Below are 10013 nucleotides of genomic sequence, written 5' to 3' on the forward strand. Positions count from 1 at the left end.
GGGAAGGAGCAGGGACAGGAATGTTACAGCCAAAGCTGTAGTTCAAGGAGTAGTTCAAAAGAATTCTAATGGAAGAGCTCAAAGAACAGATTCGCTACACAGAGGGTGACACCGATTTCTGTCAAAAGTGAGACTTTCTCAAATGTCTAGAGCTTCGCCGAGAAGACGCTCTGGAATAAAAGAATCCTTATTACAACCAGACAATACCTATCAAAATTTTAAATGTGCCAAACTTTAACTCAACTATTCTACTGCCAGCAATTTATTTTTCAGATAATCTCAGATGCTTGCAAAACTGAAACTTCAAAATAGTAAAGATATCTATCTAAATAAGACACCAAAAGCTTCCAGAGACTAAGATAAAATATTAGATATATATACATACATATTTTTTTTTAAGAATTCAGAATAGCATAAATCATCTCAAGGGAGACAATGGACATTAGGTCTTCACAGTGAATGACTAAAAATTATTTTGTACTTTGAATACGATATCCAGTCATCTTCCACAGTAGAAAGTTGATCACTGGTAATCAGAAAAGTCATCTTTCAGAGTAGGAAGTTAGGGAATTAACAAATAATGTCCAAAACAGAAAAAAAAATCTAGAACTAGCAATAGAAACACATTTGGTCATGTGGAAGTTAAAAGAATTAAGAGATGAAAGAGGCTGTACCTGGACTACAGAACTCAAAGGTAATAGGAATGAGGCAAAAGAATGTTTCATTACAGTAGTACAGTCTTTGTCCCACTGATTTTGTCAACCATGTTCAGGCATAATTTTAATTTAAAAGTTTTAAATGTAAAGACACATGGACAAGGACATTCACGCTAGGCGAAGTCTTGTGTTTACATAGCACAAGACTGGAAACTAAATTTCTACCAAGGAAATGGTTAAATAAATCATGATACATCTACCTGATCATTGGTATCCTCTCATCTGAGGTACAAAGTGCTTATACAAATAGAGAACCACTTAAGGGATACACAAGTAATTGATCGCAGTGAGTCCTTGAAGAAGGTTCAGACTTACTTGTCATTCATTTAACAAATATTGAATGACTGTATACTGTGTTACTTTAATTATTTGGCATATACATGTATTACTTTCAGGTTTTAAAACCCAATTTTAAACAGCGCTTCACAATTTGGTTACTCCAAAGCAAAAACTGCTTTTATCACACCTGTCAGTGTCTGTTAACATTTCTCCATCACCTTAAGTCCAATGCCAAGCCCAGGACTGCTCAGACTGCCCCCAGTCTAGAATACATCAACAGTTCCTCCTCTTCCAACACGTTTTCCAAATACTCTCCAGGATGACAGAATAAAAGTGACACTAAACAAAGAAGCATAGAAACACTTGGAATTTTGTTTCCATACCATTCTCTTCTGCAGAATCTGTACCCTGCAGCAGACACACACAGGACACAAAGCTGACTGCATTATACTCCTTCCTAGTGAAAGTGAAGTCACTCAGTCATGTCCGACTCTGCGACCCCTTGGACTTGTAGCCCATCAGGCTCCTCCATCCATGGGATTCTCCAGGCAAGAATACTGGAGTGGGTTGCCATTTCCTTCTCCAGGAGATCTTCCCGACCAAGGATTGAACCTGCGTCTCCCGCATTGTAGGCAGACACTTTACCGTCTGAGTCACCAGTGGCTTACTAATCTAGTTAGGTAGCTTTATAAGCCAAGTTAACATGTGCCTTAAGTACAAAATATTCTAAAGTTCCACACATGGCATCAAGCGGGGGCTCTGGAAACCAATGTTGAAAACTAAGTATTTTGTATTTTATCTTCCTGATTCCTTTTTTTTTTTTTTTTTTTTTAAGTCTCCAAATAGATCATAGTCCTACGGACAAGAAATCTTGACTTTCATTTTTTCTGAGCTCCCCAACACACCATTACCTACCTAGCATGGTGCTATGTGATTTCAATAAATCCTTAGTGAATGAATCAAGCGGAAGACTACATACAAAAGTGCATTTATATTAGCAATTCTATTTTATCCTCACCCTGTATTTTGTCTGATATACAGGGGAAAAAATCCAGAGGAATAAGAAAATACATTTGCACAGTAACAGGATTTCTGCACCTTGAAAATTCAGCTACTTTACTTTTTTCCATCTGCCGTCATACTTTTGTTACTTTACATGTAGTTGATTTAGAAAGACCTGTAATCAGAGGATTATAACTAAGTGAAGAAATAAGTAGGGAAAACAGACTTTTTTTTTTAAGGTCTGACTGACAGAAAATTTTCTTTGCAAAGAAGAAAAAGAAAGTAAATTCAGTTGAGATCACAATACTGAGGCAGACCTATTTCTGAACTGAACTGGTCCCTAAATTTCCAGGAGATATCAACTGCTATTTAGTATTAGGCAAGATAGCTACTGGGCTTCCCTGGTGGCTCAGTGGTAAAGAATCTGCCTGCCAAGTAGGAGACTTGGGTTCAATCCCTGGGTCCGGAAGATGCCCTGGAGGAGAAAACAGCAACCTACTCCAGCATTCTTGCCTGGGAAATTCCACGGACAGAGGAGCCTGGAGGGCTACAGTCAATGGGGTCACAAAAGAGCTGGACCTGATTTAGCTGATTCAGACAGCTACTACAGTGCTCATGCATTTCAGAAAATCCCCATGCTATTTTTAAGCGTGGACCAACACACTTACCAAAATGCAGAGGCTCACCAAGTTAATTAAACAATCTGGGTTTTTTTCTTAAGGGGAAAAAATAAAATTGTTAGCAAATAAAGGAACATGGACAATGACAGGAAAGCATGTTATTTTGCACAGTTATTCTGTATGTCAGATTCAAATAAATCACAGGGAAAAATAATAATTCGTGTCTAATTATTCAGTTCAGTTGCTCAGTTGTGTCCGACTCTTTGTGGCCCCATGGACTATAGCACACCAGGCCTCCGGGTCCATCACCAGCTCCCAGAGCTTACTCACACTCATGTCCATTGAGTCAGTGATACCACCCAACAATCTCATCCTGTCGTCCCCTTCTCCTCCAGCCTTCAATCTTTCCCAGCATCAAAGTCTTTTCAAATGAGTCAGTTCTTCGCATCAGGTGGCCAAAGTATTGGAGTTTCAGCTTCAACATCAGTCCTTCCAATGAATATTCAGGACTGATTTCCTTTAGGATGGACATGGACAGATTGATCTCCTTGCAGTCCAAGGGACTCTCAAGAGTCTTCTCCAACACCACAGTTCAAAAGCATCAATTCTTCAGCACTCAGCTTTCTTTACAGTCCAACTCTCACATCCATATGACTACTGGAAAAACCACAGCTTTGACTAGATAGACCTTTGCTGGCAAAGTAATGTCTCTGCTTTTTAATATGCTGTCTAGGTTGGTCTTAACTTTTCTTCCAAGGAGCTGCTGCTGCTAAATCACTTCAGTCGTGTCCGACTGTGTGTGACCCCATAGATGGCAGCCCACTAGGCTCCATTGTCCTTGGGATTCTCCAGGCAAGAACACTGGAGTGGATTGCCATTTCCTTCTCCAATGCATGAAAGTGAAAAGTGAAAGCAAAGTCGCTCAGTCGTGTCCGACTCTTTGCAACCCCATGGACTGCAACCCACCAGGCTCCTCTGTCAGCATCTTTTAATTTCATGGCTCCAGTCACCATCTGCAGTGATTTTGGAGGCCCCCAAAATAAAGTCTCTCCCCCCAACAGTTTCCATTGTCTCACCATCTATTTGCCATGAAGTGATGGGACCGGATGCCATGATCTTTGTTCACTGAATGCTGAGTTTCAAGCCAACTTTTTCACTCTCCTCTTTCACTTTCATCAAGAGACTCTTCAGTTCTTAGCTTTCTGCCATAAGTGTTATGTCATCTGCATATCTAATTATTTAGTGTCAATAAATATTGAATAAATCAATGAGTCAAACATCAAAGGGGTTAATAGAATTCTATACCTTAATGTCTAATAGAATAGAATCTACTATTATGAGACAGATAAGCCACAGAGAATATCATGTATATCCAACTCAAATAGTTTCGGTTATTTTGTCTTCCCATATATTCCCTTTCTATCAAAGCAAAACAGTATCTAAAACTGCTGATACTCCTGTTCGTAAAGTATCACTTCCCCTACCCGGTGGCTCAGACGGTAAAGTGTCTGCCTATAATGCGGGAGACCCAGATTCAATTCCTGGGTCGGGAAGATCTCCTGGAGAAGGAAATGGCAACCCCAGTATTCTTGCCTAGAAAATCCCATGGACAGAGGAGCCTGGTAGGCTACAGTCCGTGGGGTTGCAAAGAGTCAGACACGACTGAGCGACTTGACTTCACTTCACTTCTTTCCCCTACTTGATGTTCAAATACTGAGTTTCAAGGCTTAGACACAGGCATTCACCTTTGATAGATGAAATATTCCTGCCACATCAGTAAACAAGAATCACAGTCATCAGCGATTTCAACCCTGAATGTCTGAGCCTGAAGGGCAACCAGAAAGGAAAACAATACCTCCAATCCAGCAGTCAGTAGCCTGCAGCCACTCCCTACAGCGAGCCCAGAGGCTACTGGCCCCAAATAGCTGAGATGCCTCTGAAAGGAAAGACTTCAGTAAGCCCAGACTTGAATCTTTAGAAAAGTGCTAAATTCCTTAACCTGAGATATCTGGTTTTAATTCACAAAAATACTTTTGATATTCAGACTACCCGCCTTTTGTTGCAAACTTCTATGTAAACTGACTCTTCCCAGCCCGCAAGCAATTCTCTCAGGGTTACCTCACTTGCCGTCTCCTGTGCTTGAAGTCCTAAAAATTCCCACCTAATAAAACATAACTCTCAAATTCTAGGTTGTGACTATTTTTTAAGTCAACATTTTTATACCCTCTTTCCCACTTACTTCCAGGAGTTATGTTTTCGATTGCCATGTATTTGCTGCTAACTTTCAAATTTGCACTCTGAGCCTGAAACTCTCCTCAGGCCCAGACCTGCATAACAGTAACTTCACTTGCAAGACCATCTCCTCTGCTAAAGGTCGGTAACTAAAAGGTGCGCAATGTGTCTGGTAAGTTTCCCCAGCAGTCACAAGCCCTATATAACACCAAGTCTGTGTAGCTGTTACCGGACTGTGCATGTCCTGGGTCTAGCTCTAAATCCCTAGGTGGAAGACCTTCACCTTTACATCTGCCCTGAAGCCTTGTTGTTGTTGTTTTGTTCAGTTGCTAACTCCTGTCCAGCTCTTTGCAACCCCATGGGACTGCAGCACGCCAGGCTTCCCTGTCCATCACCAACTCCCTCAAACCCATGTCCATCCAGTCTGTTATGCCATCCAACCATCTTATACTCTGTCGTCCTCTTCTCCTCCTGCCCTCAATCTTTCCCAGCATCAGGGTCTTTTCCAATGATTGGGCTGTTTGGATCAGATGGCCAAAGTATTGGAGCTTCAGCATCTGTCCTCCCAATGAATATTCAGGACTGACTTCCTTTAGGATTGACTGGTTTGATCTCCCTGCAGTCCAAGGGACTCTCAAGAGTCTTCTCCAGCACCACAGTTCAAAAGCATCAATTCTTCAGCTTTCAGCCTTCCTTATGGTCTAACTCTCACATCTGTACATGACCACTGGGAAAACCATAGCTTTGACTATACAGATCTTTGTCAGCAAAGTAATGTCTCTGCTTTTTAACATGCTGTCTAGGTTTGTCGCACCTTTTCTTCCAAGGAGCAAGCATCTTTTAATTTCGTAACTGCAGTCACCATCTGCAGTGATTTGGGGTGCCCAAGAAAATAAAGTCTGTCACTGTCTTCCATTGTTTCCCCATCTATTTGCCATGAAATGACGGGACCGGATGTGATGATGAAGCCTTAGTCACTGTTTATTATGGGTAATTATCCCCCAGGAACCTATGGAGGATTCCTGGCATTTCAAATGAACTAACCAGGTCCTCTGGTACTTCCACCTGCAATGTAATCTTAACCTAGATGCTTTAATATCTTAATTTAACAAACACTTAGAAACTATATGTCCAACACTGTGGCTGCAACTGTGAACCTACCTGTATGAAATGTGTAGTATAAGTGAAAGAGAAAGGTGCCAATCAAAGAAATCAAAATACCACAGAAGTAAATAAATCCCACAATTTGGAGGACATGGTTTGTGCCTTTTTCTATGTGTATATCCAACTTAACTAAAAAGTTTTAAATGATATTTTGTATCCAAAACATGCTAATAATTCCAGAATCTGAGAACAGAAAAGAGTTTGAAAAATCAAGTCATCCGTTTTCCTCATTTTACTTATGAGGACGCCCGAGTTCAGGGAAAGTTACACACGTGGCTCTCCTTAGGGAGTAACAGTGCTTCTAATCTAGGATCTGACTTTGTCTTAACTCTGCCCACCTGACTCACTCCCTTGTTATTCTATATACTTTTCAGCATATTTTCATTTGCTATAATCTTCTATCCGGCTCCACCTATAAAAATCTATCTAAACCCCAATTCAAAAGCCCAGGAAGCTTTCCTCCATTAGCCCCACACAAGTACTCATTTCTGCATCCCCTAATTTACCCTGGATTGTGTGTTAGGTAAGGTAAGGTAAGGTAAGTCACTTCAGACGTGATTGTGTGTTAGGGTAACGCATTTCACCTCTTACAGCTCAAGATACCCTCCTTGAAGGTGGAAAGCCTCAGGGCGTCAGAACACACAGGTAGTGCCTCAGCGGTTGCTCATTGTCCTAATAATGAAGGCAATAATCATCCCAACAAAGGATCAATGGCCTGTAAAAACGCCTCTGAACAATCAGAACTAATGAAGAAAGACAAATTCCTGATGCTGGCATCAGGAATTCTATCCTTTATTTTACAAGCATCAGTATAGCAATTCAAACAGAACACACACTGCTCTGAGTACCTTATAAATATTAACTCATTTAATTTCCTTAACTTACAAACTTACAAAGTAAACTTACAAAGTAAAAACTACTAACTCATCTCACAGATGAAGAAAATGAAACATATACAGATGAAATAATTTGTCCAAAATCACCGAGCCAGGATTTGAAGCCAGGATCCAAAATCCATTCTCTTAACCACTAAGCTATGCAACTTCAAAACAATGTCAATCACCTTTACTATTAATAAAATGACCAGAGGTAATTTAGTAAAATAAAATCGCCTATCTTAAAAAACACAAAACTACATTTTTACTTTTTACTAAAGTTGATTTAAAAAATCATTAGATTAAGGACCTATAGTACAACACAGAGAATATTCAATATCAATGGTTTATGGTAATAAACCATAATGGAAAATACAAAAAAATGTGCATATATGATAACTGAATCACTTTGCTGTACACCAGACACTAACACAATACGCTGTAAATCAACTACACTTTAATTTTTTTTAAAAGTCACTAGAATTCCAAGTTAAAATTGTGGTAGATGCTGAACTCCAACCCCCACCAAAAAAATATATCAAGAGGTATCTTATTATTTTAACTCACAAAACAGCGTCAAACGACACCTGGGCTTTCACACTACATTTCCTAATTTCTGCTTTCTTTAGGAACACATTATTCTCATGCTTTCTGTCAGCCTCTCAAATGACAGTCTTCCTGTTGCATTTTTCCAAATCTTTAAATAGCTACTATTTGGTTGTGAGGCAGGCACTTAACACAAATGTCACATCTGGCCTCTTGAACAATTTCATCAGCTTTGCCTTGAAGTCATACTCATGTTAAAGGTCAAGAAAGGATGCCCTGTAATGTAGCCAATCCACCCTCACCCACTAGTAATGCCCAGTGCTCCAAAAGAGATACAATGTTCTACACAGGACAGGTGACAGCTGGGAACGGGAGATGGATAACAGCTGCAAGCTGAATGTGAGGGTAATTGGGGTAATCACTAGCCCACTGAGTAAAACTGTGAAGCTCTATAAAAAGGACATACTGACACACAATTGCAGATAATATGACTTTGTTTTGAATGATGCCTAGCAAAAGCAAGAAACAGGGCATCCTGAGTTGCTTCTTTCAAGCTATGATACAGCCACTAGGTAAAGCATAAGTGGGAAGACTGGGCTGGTTTTCTCCCATACTTTACTCGCCACTGCTATTGCTACTGCTAAGTTGCTTCAGTCGTGTCCGACTCTGTGCAACCCCATAGACGGCAGCCCACCAAGCTCCTACGTCCCTGGGATTCTCCAGGCAAGAACACCGGAGTGGGTTGCCATTTCCTTCTCCAATGCAGAAAACTGAAAAGTGAAAGTGAAGTCGCTCAGTTGTGTCCGACTCTTAGCGACCCCATAGACTGCAGCCTACCGGGCTCCTCCGTCCATGGGATTTTCCAGGCAAGACAGACAATGTCAAATGTGCAGTGACAGGAAGAGGAACATCAATCATTGCTAAACTCTAAACCCCATTTGACACTAAATTTTCCATCAAAAAGGATTTTTTAAGCTTCAGATGTTTTAAAATAGTTTTGCAAACTATTGCCTATGCACCAAATCAAGCCTGTTTTTGTACAGCCTTTGAGCTAAGAATTTATGTTTTTAAGGGTTGTAAAAAACAAAAGAACAGTGTGTGGCCAGCAAAGCCTTAAATATATACCATATGACCCTTAGAGAGTTTGCAGAGCCCTATGTTAAAATAAGCACAAAAGGAATAGCTAAGATTTAGTTAATCCATCAGTCGTTCACATATTAATTTTGTGTTTTCAATCACTGGAGTTAAATATTATTAACCATGCAGGATGAGTTGTATTAAAAGTCTGGACCTAGTTACTGATGTCTACTTTCAGTCTTTTTTGGCTCTTATTGTTTGCTCACTTTAGTAAAACTGGAAAAATACTGGTGGGGACAAAACTAAAACTGGCTTTATCAGATTTCAGGACAACCAATAGATTATTCCTATAGATTACCTCTTTTTTCCACCTTCCTCCCAAACCATTCAGCAAGCAGACTGTATTTTTGTATTTTTATAAGACACTTGTTGTAGGACTTCCCTGATGTCCAGTGGTTAAGAATCTGCCTTGCAATGCAGGGAATGTGGTTCCATCCCTGGTTGGGTAGCTAAGATCCCACAAGTTTTGCAGCAGCTAAGCCCACAAGTGACTCAACCACTGACCCCATGTGCCACCAAGGAAAGAGCTCCCACATAACAAAACGAAAAAAGAAAAAGGTCCCACATGAAGCAACTAAGACCAAATGTAGCCAAAAAAAAAAAAAAAACTACTGTCACTTGTTCAATGATAATCACCACAATGGCCACCCCAACAGTTGAACTGTCTAGTGAAGCAACATGCTGCTACCCTCGCGCCTTCCATACTGAAATGTACCATCTGAACGTCTAACTTTCATTGACTTTTAAAGGTGTGACTACAGTTGCTTCTGTTTTAACAGCCAGCAGAGCCGGTTTGTTTGAAATTTTTTATTCTCAGATGGATGACCTGTGAGCTATGGGAAAATACACACAATCAGAATGTCTTCATATACAACATGCCACTTTTCTAGAGTGTCACGATGTCATTTCATCACGTTTTAAAGTTTTCGTAAAACAAAATGTTAAGTACAAAACTCTGACAGTTAAGTCCTTTCAGTTTGAAAAAGTTGCTATATTACTTATGCTTTCTGTACAACTAAGTTCTGCAAGTTGGAAATCACAGTGAGAAAACAAAGTCCAAAAAAGAAATATGATAGAACAGTCACAAGCAGAGAGAAAAGCTACCAGAGTGATAGTGACGCAGAAATGCTGAGCTGTGCACGCTGCAGGGGCTCAATAAATGATTTTTGAGCAGGAAAAGTGAGATAAACCCTTTTATGGTTTTATAAACCTTCTTGACCTCTATATTAGGAGAAGCTACAGGAAAAGGAGAAGCAAGGAGTACCAGTCATAAAAATGATGGAATGAAAACCTTGAAATGAAAGGATTCCCATGGTGTCTAACAGTATGAAGGAAAACAAGCAAAAGTTAATAACACACAGCATCTCTAGAAGCTGGAATCCCAAGCCACACAGTCTTTGATCAAACCAAGGAAATGTGGAATTGAATAAGCAATTGGCAGT

General features: G+C 40.0%; 1 protein-coding gene across 3 annotated transcripts in view; it reads right to left on the reverse strand.

Moving 5' to 3' along the window:
• The window catches only part of BARD1 (BRCA1 associated RING domain 1), a 90190-nt gene that overhangs the window by 79259 nt on the left and 918 nt on the right, over nucleotides 1-10013 (reverse strand). The window contains exon 1 of one of the 3 annotated variants that reach the window (XM_044937770.2): nucleotides 7456-7730. The exons of the other annotated variants lie outside the window; for them this stretch is intronic. The gene's annotated coding sequence lies outside the window, so the exon portion shown is untranslated. Of the gene's footprint in view, nucleotides 1-7455; nucleotides 7731-10013 lie in introns of those variants that run through there. 3 annotated transcript variants of the gene reach the window in all.

This window comes from Bubalus bubalis, chromosome 2 (genome assembly GCF_019923935.1).
Source record: "Bubalus bubalis isolate 160015118507 breed Murrah chromosome 2, NDDB_SH_1, whole genome shotgun sequence".
NCBI classification, from domain to species: Eukaryota; Metazoa; Chordata; class Mammalia; order Artiodactyla; family Bovidae; genus Bubalus; species Bubalus bubalis.